The sequence below is a fragment of the Panulirus ornatus genome, chromosome 4 (assembly GCF_036320965.1).
Source record: "Panulirus ornatus isolate Po-2019 chromosome 4, ASM3632096v1, whole genome shotgun sequence".
Taxonomy (NCBI): Eukaryota; Metazoa; Arthropoda; class Malacostraca; order Decapoda; family Palinuridae; genus Panulirus; species Panulirus ornatus.
Window position 1 is genome coordinate 72,406,512 of NC_092227.1, and position 15,146 is coordinate 72,421,657.

The 15,146-nt window shown below is 45.4% G+C and overlaps 3 non-coding genes across 3 annotated transcripts in view; all 3 read right to left on the reverse strand.

The window, feature by feature from the left end:
- The window catches only part of TRNAK-CUU (transfer RNA lysine (anticodon CUU)), a 73-nt gene extending 29 nt beyond the window's left edge, over positions 1 to 44 (reverse strand). The window contains exon 1 of the tRNA in view: positions 1 to 44. This exon is cut by the window's left edge and continues 29 nt beyond it. This is a non-coding gene — a tRNA (tRNA-Lys).
- Positions 45 to 989: 945 nt separating this feature from the next.
- TRNAK-CUU (transfer RNA lysine (anticodon CUU)) lies at positions 990 to 1,062 on the reverse strand. Its single transcript has one exon. It is a non-coding gene; the product is annotated as a tRNA-Lys (tRNA).
- Positions 1,063 to 2,484: 1,422 nt separating this feature from the next.
- TRNAK-CUU (transfer RNA lysine (anticodon CUU)) lies at positions 2,485 to 2,557 on the reverse strand. Its single transcript has one exon. It is a non-coding gene; the product is annotated as a tRNA-Lys (tRNA).
- Between the last annotated feature and the right edge of the window lie 12,589 nt (positions 2,558 to 15,146).

The following is a 15,146-nucleotide window of genomic DNA, read 5'->3' on the forward strand; positions in this document are numbered from 1 at the left end:
CCGAGATTAAGAGTCTCGTGCTCTACCGACTGAGCTAGCCGGGCTCCTGAAGTTACGAGAATAGACGGGTGAGCTGAGTTACTCATGCGCGCGCGCGCGCGCGCGTGTGTGTGTGTGTGTGTGTGTGTGTGTGTGTGTGTGTTTTACACTCGCTGGGCCATATGTCACGAAACGTCTTCACTAACTTCAATTTTTCTAACGTCTGCACCGTGCCCGCAGTTACTTATCTCTCATTAAGTTCATTCTATTCGTCCACCACATCTACACTAAAAAAGAACTTCATACCCTCTTTCACAAGTTTATTTTCTAATTTCAAGTTATGGCCTCCAGTTGCACTATCCCTGCATCTCTTGAACAACTGTTTGCTGTCTACATCATCTTACTGATTAATGAAAAAAAGTATAAGGTGACCCCTGACTGTTCTCTTTTCAATGATGGATAGATTGAAGGCCTTTTGCCTCATGATTCCGGTACCATCGTTGTAGCTTTCCTCCAGTGTTCTTTTCTGTTCGTTCTTTGTGCTTCATCAGAGGCAAACTTCAGATCCAGTTTTGGTCTGATGGAGGACGTGAAACAACTTGCTGAATATGTCCTTCTCCATATACTTCAATGTTATCATAACATTCACCTGCTCAGTTTATCTCCTCAACTATTCTCATTACGTGGGACTCTACCAATTAGTTTGGGATATGTCTACTCCCTGGTCCCTTGCATATACAAACTCCTGCAGCTTATACCATGGTGGATCATGCTCATTCTTTTCTTTCACTATGTCCATTCGAATTACTTTACATTTGCTCAAGCTGATTTTCATGAACAGATACTTTTTTGGGATAGTGTACATGTCTCTCCAAACACCTTCATAAGTCATGCCAAAAAGTATCTGCACGAGAGATATCGATGTGAGTGATATTAACTGATATACTGCGTATCCTTGTGATGTACCTCTCTAGTCTATGCAGGGTCCCGTCTTAATTGAAAATTACTATCGCCCAACGTGGGGCTCGAACCCACGACCCCGAGATTAAGAGTCTCGTGCTCTACCGACTGAGCTAGCCGGGCTGATGAGGAAACACGTACAGCTGGATGAGTTATTTGTGTGTTACGGGGAGAGAGCTTTACACTTGTGTTGCCCCGTCTCCTGACCTTGTGTGTATATATACCATGTTTACACTCCTATTTGTGGACACACACACACACACACACACACACACACACACACACACACACACACACACCAATCTACGCCGCATACCCATTTATCGACAAGTCCTGAGGGAAGGATAAATACCTGGGTTGGGTGTGGGCCAACTGACATGATAAGGATTCGAAACCATGCGAGTCCTGATTCGGGTTAGCTTATGCTGATCGCTATATCACGGAGGCACGCGCACGTGTGTGTGTGTGTGTGTGTGTGTGTGTGTGTGTGTGTGTTTAATTACCTATTCGTAGCGTACAGGGAGGACGTTTTCCACTCATGGGGCCACATCACCTCTAACAAAGAGCTTTTCAAACTTCTATCCGCCGTCTGCATTTACTATATCCTCATTCAGTTCATCCCATCCCTCTACTATTGCTATAATGTAAAGATGATTCCTTGAAGTCTTTCTAACAAGTTTCTTCTTTGATCATATGTTATGCGCATCTCTCGAGGAACTGTTCACCATCTACATTATCAATTTGATCTAAAATTCTATGAGTTGTGATCAGGTCACCCTTCACTTTTCTCTCTTCCATGATGGCCAAAATCAAGTCCTCTAGCCTTTCTCTATGACTAACTCTCTTGATTCCATTGCTATCTTTCTTGCCCTTCCCTGAACCTTCTCCATCAGTTCTTTTTGCTTCTTAAACTTCTTGACTATTTTTGAGAAGCATATTCTTGTTTTTACCCAATATTAAATGTGAATAGCTTGCTGAGTAATTCATTATCAATGTATTTGAATACGGTTATAGAATCTGCCACCACACTTCAATCTTCTCTTAATCTGTGACTCTGGCAACAGGTTAGGGACATGTTCACCCCCAAGTCCCTCTCTCATACAGGTTCCTGGAGTGTGTATCCTTATTAATCATATTCACACTAAAGCCTTGTTTCAGTGCACCATTTTCATTACGTCACATATATTTGGGTTAAATTTCATCAACAACGCATCAGACCAATTTTCGAGTCTTTCTAAATTCCCTTATAAGTATAAGAAATACTAATCACTTTTCACTTGTGTGGTTTTGTATGTGTGTGTGTGTGCATGTTTCGGTATGTGTGTGTGTGTGTGTGTGTGTGAATCTGCTTTGTGTGTAAGATACGCGTATATGTATTAGTGGTGATATGTAGCTACATATCTTTCATAATGCCTTCGTTTGTCTTACCATGAAGCATATGTACATTTCGCAAAGATTGAAGTGGTATAATCAACATACCATGATTCCTTATTTCGCACCTTTTCCGTCTTTTGGGTCCCCGTCTTAACAACGAAAAGGGACAGCCGCCCAACGTGGGGCTCGAACCCACGACCCCGAGATTAAGAGTCTCGTGCTCTACCGACTGAGCTAGCCGGGCTTATGCAGGTACGAGAACAGCCAAGAGTTCTGCAGTGTGTTTGTGTGTGTGCGTGTGTGTGTGTGTGTTTAGGAGGCTCGGGGTGCGAGTGGCTGCAGGTGAAGCTCGGTCTGCGACAGAGTCGAGTGATGTCACCATGGGTGTTTACGGGCGGGGTGGTGAGAGAGATGAATATGAGAGTCTTGAAGAGGCGGGCGGGTCTGCAGTTTGTTGCTGTCTGCTGATGACACGACTTCGGAGGAAGATTCCAGTGAGAAACTGCAGATGATGGTGTCCGAGATTGGCAGAGTGTATGTAAGGAGAAAGCTGACAGATATGTGTATAAAATGAAGGTGATTAAATTAAACAATGAAGAGAGACAGGTTGGTTGGAGTATGAGTTTGAGAGGAGAGATCCTGGAAGAGGTGAAGTATTTCAAATACCCAGGGTTGGATCTGGAACCAGATGGATCCATGGAAGCTAAAGTAAGCAATAAGATGGGCGAGGAGGATAAGGTCTTTGGCGAACTAAGGGGTGTGTGGAGAGAGGTGTTACTGTCTGTAAGGGTAAAGATGCGTGTGTTTGATGGTATAGTATTTCCGACGATGTTGTATGGATCCGGGCCATGGATCCGAGATCAAAAATGTGCAGAAGAGGGTGGATGAACTGGAACTGAAGTGTGTGGGGATAGTATGTGGTTTAAGGTGGACTGATCGAATAAGAATGATAGGGTACGAGAGAGATGTGGTAATATAAGGGGTATATATGTGAGAACTGTAGAAAGTGTGCTGAAATAATTTGGACATATGGAGAGGATGAGTGAGGAGAGGCTAAAAGGGTGTACGTGTCTGAAATGGAGCGAAGAAGGAAGAAGATGGAAACCGAAGAGGGGGTTAAGGTGTGACGTGAAAGACACTTTAACTGATCAGGTTCAAAGTGCGCCTGGGGCGGAGCGACTTGGAGCAATGTGCATTATAGGGGGCGACGTGCCGTCAGTGGGCTGGACCAAGGCACAGGATGCGGTCAGGGGAAACCACGGAAAAGTTAGTGAGGTTTGCCTTGTACATCATAGCTAGAGTGAGGATGTGAGCAAATTCTTTGCCTGTCACTGACGCTACCTCGCTCCCTGGGAAACGTCAAACATGTATAATAGAAGTGAATATAGATTAATAGATAATGATAAAGATGATGATGATAATAATGATAGTAAAAATGATAATAACTAATGATACTAGTTATAATGATAATAATGATAATGATAAGAAGAGTATAATAGTAATGATAATGAAAATGATATTATCAATAACAGTGATAGACATAATGATGATAATATAACGCCTTCCTAACTCTGTCAACAATGTGGTTCTGCGAGTACTGCATTGAATGCTCAACTGATATAAATTATACAACGTCTGCCTCTGATATACACATTCTGATAACTGATGAAAACTGATGTTATGTAATAAACAATTAGACACTGACAGTAATCCAATAGCCAGGTGTTGACTCAGGTGTGTGTGTGTGTGTGTGTGTGTGTGCGTGCGCGCGCGCGTGTGTTTATGTGTATGTGTGAATACGATTTTGTGCTACGGGGAGAGTTTTACTCTTGTTGCCCGATCTCTTAACCTTGTATACATATATCATGTCTATACTCCGATGCACACACACACACACACACACACACACACACACACACACACACACACACACACTAGCCTAAGCCCATTTATCGGCCAGGCCCGAGGGGAGGATGAACTCCTGGGTTGGGTGTGGCCCATGGATTTGAACCGACGCATGCTCGACCACGGGCGGGCCCGTTCTGACACATGGTCAATAAACATCACTACGGTACGTCTCTAAGCTATGCTAGCGTGACCTGTGACCTACGGATCTGGTCAGAGGTCACGCTAGCATACCCACAAGACACCTGCAGCAGCCAGGTAGTCCAGTGTCGAGGCAGGAGACGATGCTATTGTTGATGTGCGTCATTGTTTACGGTCGAGATAGAGTGATGATGAGGGAACCCCCAGGCGTAGCTCTGCACCCGGAAGTGATACATCTTCGTGTCGGACGTGGAGCACCTGGCCAGGGATAATGATGCCGTCCTCGCTTGAGATGGTTCCCTTAAAGGCTAAGTCAACAGAACTACATATATATATATATATATATATATATATATATATATATATATATATATATATATATATATATATATACATACATACGTATATTCTCGTATCTACTCTTGCTGTTACGTGTGATGCACCGAAACCACAGCACCCTATCCACAAATAGGCCCCACAGACCTTACCAATGTCTCCACCGGATGCTTCATACGATATGGTTCGGTCCATTAACAGCACATCGCCTCCTATATACCACAACGCTCCAATGCATTTTGCCGTGTGCACGCCTTTCACCTTCCTGTATGTTCAGTCTCCTCACCCACCCTATGACTTACTTCAGCTCCCATGGTTTCATTCCCTACTACGTCAACACATAGGTATCTGAAACACTTCACTTCCTCCAAGTTTTCTCCAGTCAATACTCAAACCCCATCTGACCTGTCTCTCTCCATTGGTAAACCTAATAACCTTTGTTTTATTCACATTCACTTCCTACCCGTCTCCTTTCAAACACTCTCTAAAACCTGCCAATGCAGTTTCTCACTCGAATCTGCCACCGGCGCCGTGTTATCAAAAAAAAAAAAAAAAAAATAACTGACTCATCTCCCAAGGCCCCCGCCCCTGGCAGACTGCAAACCCAACTCATCTTTCCAGGACTTGCATTTACCTCCCTCACCATCTCCTCTGTAAACAAATCAAAGAGGTACGGTGACACCAAACACCTGTACTGTAGAACCACCGAGAACCAATCACCCATATCTCTTCCTGTTCGCTCACATAGTCTTATTCGTCGCTGTTTCTAGCAGCATTCCTCCCACAACATATATACGTAACATTTTCCACAAAGCATCTCTATCATCCTTATCATATTCTTTCTCAAGATCTATGAACGCCATATGCAGGAAATACGGGGAAGTATACATTTCCCCTATTCCAGGAATATATATATATATATATATATATATATATATATATATATATATATATATATATATATATATATATATATATATATATGTATATTGTGTGTGTTTAGGTTTGTCCCAGTAGTGGTGACCCTGCTGGTGTAATCGTAACAGTTAGTTCCAGGTGAGCAGGTGGCGCTGTGACCGACCGCCTCCCGTATGGTATTGCCGGCCACTGCTGGGGCCTCGACCACAGTGGTTGGCTTAGCCTTCCTAACCATTAATGGTCCGGTAACTGTCTCTGCTGCAGTACTCCTCCTGGCCAGTGTTGTCTTAGATTTAAGGCTCCTCCCGTTGCATTAACTGTCACCATAACTGCAGTCTATTGACGACAGACTTTAGCAACTATCAGCGAATAGTAGAAATGGTTGCTGAAATTTCCGAGCGTTGACGGTTCACAGCAGCCAGTTTCTTATAGTCATCATGGCTCGAATATTGTTATCATTGTTGGGGAAGATCTTGTGATTGCAGGCGAGGGAAAGTTTTCATTGAGTCTTATTATAATACACTTGTGGCTGTGCACAGTTCAACAGAAAAAAAATTTGTGTTTTCGTAAGATTTTTCCTTAAAACTTTACTGCTCGGTACATCATGTGGGGGTCATCATAACAGCTCTTGACAGCCTCTCACAGTCTCCCAAGGGATTGATCTCTGTGATGATAGAATTCATCTGGTTGTCTTACTTAGTATCTTGAACTGTTTGGGAAAGAAGTTTTCATTTTAATGTGGCTCGTGTTTCCTACTAAAAAGGCCCACGATTGTGCATTAGCATCCTCGTTCCCTGTCCCTGAGGACTGTCGTTGCATTTCTACAGCATTAGTATGATGCGGATGTTATCAACTAGTAACGAACAGTAATTAGGATAAAAAGGGTAATAACGTCTCCGAGGTACTGGCGTTGGTGGTCCTTTGAATTGACAGTCGTACGTAACCTTCACATGTCACATATAGCTCCTCTGTTTTTGAGGACCTCCCCACTGAACCCTCCACCATCAGTTGTGAGTGACGATCTGTGACGCATTGTCGGCGTTGTGTATCAAAGTGGATGACTGCTGCTTCACGCAGTAAAAAGTTTACTCTTCATGCAGTTAGAAGGATCGTACATGTTTGCTTTGGTAACAGTCGATTTCAAAACATTGAAACACAGAATGATATCTCTACATTAAGAAAATCAATATGGAGTTTGCTATTTTCATTTTTCATATTTCACTGTAAATATTCAAAACTGTTTTTACAGTATTGTGTAAATGTGAGCTCACAGTGAGAGCGTTGACGCATAACGAAAACGACCGACATGTTTACTATTGTACGTGATTATAGCAAGTTGGTGTCGGTACTGTTTCCTACAGCGGGACTCGTGATGTGACCAACAGTCACCGAGGAATGAACACCTGGCTTGCTTCAGCAGCAAAACGGTGGTTCATAACCCAGAGACCCACATTTGACTTGCATATCGCCGTCACCAGCAAGGACAAGGTTGGTTTACGCCTCCATCAGCGTCAGTGTGTCACTACGGATCACCGGGATCCCGTTAACACCAATCGCGCGGAATTGACCGCATCTGGGAAGCGAGGGAAGCAGGACGTACCTGCAGGCAACGCCCGGCCCCGCCCCGCCCCGCGCCGGGAGCTGCCACCAGTACCCAGACTGGTTATCTTCCAGTCTGCCTGAACTTCTCTTCTTTCTCTCCCATCATCAACAGCAAAATAATCTTGTCTTTCTCATGTTCCCTTATCACTTCGTCATCCACCAATACCTTTCATTTTCATAAGTGTTCATTCTCGTGCTCATCTTCCTTTACACCACGTTCGTCTACAATATATTCGTTGGCATAGGTAATGGAATCTTTGTTAAGGGAAGAGACATGCATACCTGCGTGACCTCTACGGTGAAGCCAAAATGAAAACCGTTTTCTACAAGGTTGTGTTGACGAGAAATGTGACAACTTTTCGGTGAAGCTTCTCATGATTCAGGAGACGTTCATCTGGGGAACAGGACTCTTTAACACAGTGAATGAAAAACCTGTTACGAGTTTCTCAGCTGGCTTGTAACAAGGTCTTGCCAAGTTTTACTCTATAAACTTTACGTTTTTGACAAGTTAGAACTTGTGTATACGAGTACACACAGGAGTATACATTAATTCATACTGTAGAGTAATAGTTTCCAATAGAGAGTACACATGCCACTAGGGTACACGAGAAACATCCAGATAGTACGCACGGTTAGTTCCAGATATCTTACCTCAAGTATAAAGGAATGTAAATACATTCTAGTGTTAAGAAATGTTGGACGGTATCTTTTATACGTGTCTCAGTATGTTAAGTAATAACATATACGTAATGCGTTTAAAGTCAAATCTAATCTTTTATACGTAATATTGTAACTTAGTGGAGAAAACACAGGCTAGTACTACGCTACGTTGAATAGATGGGAACTACTGTTCTTGTATGTTGACAAGCCCGTTGAACCTCAACGTAGGGACAGATCAGTATAGTCACACAGGGATAACAGAGCCGACACACTATTAACTCTGCGCCTGGATATGACTCCTCATGAGGTGCAGCTTTACACCGCGTACACGTGCATGATACCGCCAGATGGATGATGTGAACCCACCCCAGTTATTACATTACAAGGTTTACCGTGACAGCTACCATCAGTGAGGTGGATCTGGTTATGACACAGATAAGGGTGGGGAATTTTTTTTTCTGCCGGCAGTAGTGAGGTGGTGGGTTCTCTGCTCGCACTGCTTATGCATAAGTACTGTGATATCACTGTTGAGGGTGTGGGCCGTCAGCTAACACTGCTGGAAAGATGACATCCCTAGTGGCACTACTGAGCCGAAGGTCACCAGACGAAAGAATAACGTTCCCTCTGGCACTATTAAGAAGTAGGGTCCACGCTGACACTTGTCCAAGCAAGGGCCTCTTACTAAGACTCGTAATGGCGTGTGGGTGAGAGGTTATCACATGTTAAGGTGTGAATCCTTTGTTAGCAGGTGTGGGGGCGTTGGTCCTGAACTGATAAGTTTTAGGGCGCTGGACTGCTGCAGGCGTGTGTTAGGGCACTAGAACGTCAGTCCCCTGCAGGCAGGTATTAGGGTGCGGTTCCTTCTGCTGGCATGTATTAAGACGTGAGTAACCTTCCGGCACGTATCAGGATTTTAGTACCCTACTGGTATGTGTCATGGCATAGGTACCCTGCTGGTATGTGTTAGGACTTGGGTCCCCTGCTGGCACTCACTAGGCCGTGAGCCTCCTGCTGACAAGCAGTGGGGTGTTGGTATCCCATTGACGATGAGGAGTTGTGTAAAGAGTTGTGTATCCTGCTGACATTACTAGGCGTCATGGGCAGGAGTGGATTCCTAACACAAGTGGATTGGGAACCCCTCTGACAGTATTACTAGACAATTCAAAACAGCAGCCACAACAGAATACTCTTCTGTCAGTACACTGCACACCACCATCAGTGCCGCCTGTTCTGTGAAGTCAAGTGCTTCCCACCAAGACGAGAAAATTGGATTCTTTCCGGAGATCACCAAGTGTCTCCAGGCAAAACATCTCCGTGTGTTCCGCTTCGCCAAACTCTAGCTGGTACCCGTCAGAATCACAGACCACGATGCACTTCTGCTTTCAGAAACGTTCAGACAGTGAACAGTTGGTAACGGAACCTTACTCCATGGTCTGAGGCTATTGTTAACTGTATGTAATGTTTCACTTCAAGTGTATCTGTAAGTAACAGCGAACATCGCTTTCAGCTCTGAAGGAAGAATGTTATGATACTCTCTCGCAGTAACTGTAAGTCACTTTTACGATAACAAAAATTTTGGCTCTATATTATATTCAATAGTTTTGCATAACCTCTGCGAATCCTCATCGAGACTATTCTTCTTGCCTAAAGAGGATTGTTCTTAGACAAGGAGGGATGTTATAGAGGAAGAAGCTATTACAGTAGATGTCAACAGACGAAGAGGGCCAGGTGACGAGTCCTGGCGAGTAATGCCCATGTCTAGATTAGAAAAAAAAAGTACTGATGTATCATCTATACACCAGAAATAGATCTTGGTAAATACATTGGTCAGTTCATGAACTTCCTCTTAAACTATCTATCCAAGTCAGGACGCGATTCCCGCTGTTGATATCCCTATTTTAGTTTCGTACTTCTTATATGCCTTGAGCATAAGTTCACCCGGAAGGTGCCACACCTCTCCTACAGTGTCAGGTAACTGTTGGTTTGCGGTGAAAACGAACCCATGTGAAATCATTTCTCCGACGTCCCAGAGAGTCGTCAGACTGTACGTGTAGGGAGGGTCAAGGGGCTCCATACGTGCAGTACAAATATGAACAAATAAAGAATCGACATAGACGGCAGTTTTAGCCACAACAGGTACCTTGAGTTCGCGCCAGATGTGCTACAACCACCAACAAATCTATGCCGCACAAAACCTACGCCGACTCCTCTCCGCCATCAAAACCATATCACACAAGACTTGCTACGGTCCTTCACCATGAACATAACTGTAACTCCTCAAGACCTCCACCGTAGACAATGATCCTCATATGATTCCCTGACCTGCCTGCTTGTCCTGGACCACTGCCACCAGCCATCACCTCTAGCGCACCACCCAGAGACCGATCCGATCCCCACCCCCCTGCTCCTCTCCATCGAGGCTACTGATGGACACATGTAGTGACGTGAGTGCGAGAGATGCAGGTTCCCAGAGATTATGAACGGATCCATGTTGTTCACGCACGTGTGCGTCCTTCCCAGGCCAGAACGGGATTGTGGCTCTGCTGGTGGGAGAAGCCAGGGTTAAGGTGATGGTTACTAATAACTGTGTGGGTCTGTATGGTCAGTACGTCATCAGGTGTGATGGACGGCTCGCTCAATATACTAGTAGGTGTGGTGGATGGTTGGGTCAGTGTACTGGCAGGCGTGTAGGATGGCTGGGTCAGTATACGAGCAAGGGTGGTGGATGGTTGGGTCAGTATACTGGCGGGTGTGGAGGATGGCTGGTTCAGTAACTGGCAGGTGTGATGGATGGCTCGGTCAGCATACTGGCAGCTGTGGTAAATGGTTGGGATAGCATACTGGCAGGTGTGGTGGATGGCTCGGTCAGTATACTAGTAGGTGTAGTGGATCACTGGGGTAAGTATACTAGCAGGGGTGGTGGATGGTTGGGTCAGTATACTGGCAGGCGTGTAGGGTGGCTGGGTCAGTATACTAGCAGGTGTGGTGGATGGTTGGGTCAGTATACTGGCAGTGGGTGGAGGATGGCTGGGTCAGTATACTGGCAGGTGTGATGGATGGCTCGGTTAGCATACTGGCAGCTGTGGTAAATGGTTGGGCTAGTATGCTGTCAGGTGCGGTGGATGGCTCGGTCAGTATACTAGCAGGTGTGGTGGATGACTGGTGTAGGTGTAAGTGTAGGTGAGGTCTGGGAAGACGGGGAAACATTTTGCTAAAGTAGCTTTGAAGAGCTTCCTCATCAGTCCTCTTCATGCAATGGTAGAAAACTTGGAATGTGTAACCAGTCTGGCTGTCATCATGTGTCTGATGTGGAGGAAGTCGCTAATGTGTGTGTGCTACGTGAGGTGTTGGCACAGAGAGGGAATGATTACAATTCTTCTCCACGTAGAAGGACCAGATATTTTTTTCTTTTCCTGATAATACATGATAGAGTCATGGTAACTGCTGCCAGGTGTGTTGGAACGAGACACTGTTGTAGATGATTTGCAACATCATTTGTATACTGTTGGAGGAATAAACCATGAAATGCTAAAATGTAAGCTAAGTCCGAGCCGTGAAGATGAGGTGTGGTACACGTTAATCAACCGTAAAAACAAGAGCTTCAGGGTGAGGTAGCGGTGCACGGCCGCAGGAGAGCGGGTCCTCTGTCAACACATCGCTCACCGCCGTTGGCCACAACAGCCTCTCCAGATTCGCCGGCCCAATGGCTCAGCCCCCAACAGAACAGAAGACAATAATCGTTTCCGGAGTGAGAGAGTCCGTTATAAAAGTTTTAATTAGACTTCAGAGCTGCTTTCAGACTGCACTGTATTAAGTATTCTCTCTGTCTTCATGTATCATCTCTGTCTTCATAATGTCTGACCTTCTGTCTCGTTTTATCAGCTGTTCCGTCTGTTATCCTGTTCTGCCTTTATGGCTACCCTTCGCAGCGTTGCCTGGGTCACTCCATCATTCTGTTTCTCAGTTCTTAATCTCTCTCTCTCTCTCTCTCTCTCTCTCTCTCTCTCTCTCTCTCTCTCTCTCTCTCTCTCTCTCTCTCTCTCTCTCTCTTCTACATTTCTATCGTCTTCTATTTCCCATTTTCTCATTCTAACCATCATCCTGTTTCATCTTTCCCTTTTACCTTACCTTCAGTCGTGGAAATACAGTTTGATCGAAAAAGAAAATGAAATTGCTCTGTGTGAAGTACATATTCGTCAGTCGCACACATCGTGGTAGCTGTGATCTTGAACAAGTTACCATGGCAGAGACCTCCTGACGTATGATGCTACCAGTGGCCACCTTAAGCAGGCATCGCCTCACCCGAGCTGGCATGTGTCTTCCCTGCTCAGACGGGTGGACGCTGGACACTTGTTCCTCTACTGATATAAAAAACTACTACTTCAAGGAAAGGCTAAACAGGGTTACTCTCTTACCTTCTAAAGGACCATTTCCTTCTAAGCGTGATTTATTTTCTCTTTTTTTACAATGTCATAAACAAGGAGTAATTAATCTTTTGCTTTAATCATCCGGCGGTGTCCGGAATTCATGAATTTTCCGGTGATGTGTCTCAAAGCGTCGCTCCCGGGCCTGGCTCACCGGCATCTGGTCCGACAACTACTTCTTGTTCTCCTTTGTTGTTGTTGTTGTTGTTGTTGCTAGGTTGATTATATATGCAGAAGGAAGTAAAGAGAACAACTGTCTTGTTCAGGTTGTTACCATGTCCCTCAGCTGTGTCATGGACTCCCGTGGTGTAGCGGTTAGCGTTCGTGACCGTGAATCACTCACGGGCAGCCCAGGGTCGAGGACATAGGTTTGAATCCTGGTGGCGGCAGTCGGTCCACAGCCAACCCCGCTGTTCATCCATCCCTAGGGGGTGTTGGAATGTGTGGCGCCAGGGGACCAGCAGCCCATGTGATGGGGTAGTATAGACTTTGGGCCAGAGGGTCAACAGCCCAGGTGACTGAGAGATAGACGGTAGTGAGCCACCCAGGTGGTGGGAACCACCAGTTGCCTCAGCAGGCTCCTCCTGCTCACTGCCGTAGCACCACAAGGATCTCGCCTCCAGTTTTACAAATGGTCGTGGAAGACCTGCCCGCGCATGTAGACCATCGTTAGACAATGATTGCGTGAGACGATTTCTACGTTCGTCAGGAGAGAGAGAGAGAGAGAGAGAGAGAGATTCATACAGAAGAGGTGGAGCTGGTCGATCCACAGAGAGCAGAGAAGATGACTTTAACTATACAGGTGGCTTTTGAGTGATAACTTATCTAATGAGAATAGCAGTTATAAAACACCAGAAGACAGACGCTTGACTTGGACTTGGGAGAAGTGATTGTACCAGGAAAGATACCATCATATGGATGTTGCATCTGTCACATCGTGAGGAACAGCGTCAGTCATAAATCTGTTACATAAGCTTGTACCTCAAGTACTTTCATATATAAGATTTTCACAACCGCATTGTGTGTATATATATATATATATATATATATATATATATATATATATATATATTTTGATCGTGTTATATCAGTAAATCAAAAGTAACAAAAATTATTTACAAAAGCATCACACGGTTGCTAACCCCAGTTATATAATTTTGGCAAAATATGAGAGTAGGCGTTACGAGAGAGGGTCTCCCTTGTGGTCTTCCCTCTCATCACGATCATCGCCAGTAAGCCTGGGCTGGAGGCGAGTGAGTGTAAGTTCGGTTTCTGCTTCAGATCTATCGTGAAGATGAAATATAGATCAGTTGTGGTATTTGATGGATTTCAGTATATCTTTCATTGTGTCTTAAGTTTATGTTCAGTAAAGTAATCGCTGAATGAATCATCTAAAATTCTACATATTGAATACAGAGATCAGTGAACTCTCGAAGTGACTTGCGAATGAAACGTTTTCTGCTATAAAACCATACTGAAGAGACTTGCGATGCCCCTGCCTCAGTCATCGTAGTGTGCTCTTGCCTCAGTCAATGTGCAGTGCTCCTTCCTCAGTCAACGTACAGTGCTCCTGCCTCAGTCAACGGGCAGTGCTCTTGCCTCAGTCGTTGTGCGGAGCTCCTGCCTCTATGAGACCACTGGGAGGTTCCCGACACCTGCCTGCCCGACTAAAGCCAAAGGCTTCCCGCGACCAAGATCTTGTGGATACCTCACCTGCCGGGTGGGGGACACTCGTGCAGGTGTTTTCATACACCCACGCTAGGTAGAGACTAACTTGCTGGATTGTCTCGCTTGTTAATTGAGGTTGTCCATCGCCAGTGAGTATCTCGAGACATTCTACGAGACAGAGACATCACAGAAAACCTTGCAGATAAAGTCACAGTATGAACAAAGACACGAGTATATGACGGGAATTTGGTGCCATCGAAAATCTGGACACTGACGGACCAGTTGGTTCAGACATCCTGACTACTGAGCGTGAAGCCTCTGCTTATAAACTCTGCCTCCCTGAGCTACCGTGCAAACCTTACCACGGTCAGTTTATCGCTCCGTTGCTCTTCTTCTTGTGGTGGTGTAATTCCAATGTAGATCACCTTTAACACTGTCGTATATAAAAGATATAAAAGGAGTCAAATGCTACAAGCAGTATTCGTTACTTACCTCCGATATTTTGTTATCATATAGTTCGTGAACTCCACACGTAAGAGTCTTATCATAAGACTCAAGCTATACAGATATATATATCTCGTCCCACCGCAACTAATCACTAGTTCCTCAATAGAGTTCCGTCGCGCCGAGGTTCACCAGTACACACCAGCACTCAAGAGCTGCGAGACAGGTGTGTGGGGTGGCGCCACAGCAGCAGACGGTCGGGGCAGATCCCGCGGGGGCACCAGCGACTGGATGGGGGAGGACGTGCGGACGGCGACGAGTCTGGAGTCTGACTGACTGTGTGCCGTCGGCTTCCACTTCCACCCCACTTACGCCAAGCCTCACCGCACATGTGGGGCCCGGAGTCACGCCCCCCCTCAACCCCCTTTCCACCCCCCCCAAACCCCAGCACCTCCACCCACCTCCATAGCGCCCGCTAACCCCTTCCCTTCCTGTCAGCCGATGTCCAGACATGACATGCTGACGAAATTGAAGTGGTATCAACCGCGAAGGTCGCGCATCATACTGCCATCTCTGATTCTCATCTTGGTCATCTTGCCTCTGGTACGTGTCATCCCTTAACCTCAGTGTGTTGCTAGTTGTTTTCCCAAGAGCAGAGGGTTGGAATCTACAGCACCTGTTGTCTCCTGCTCACTGAATCGGTGACAGCACGAGTAACACACTATGTGACACCAG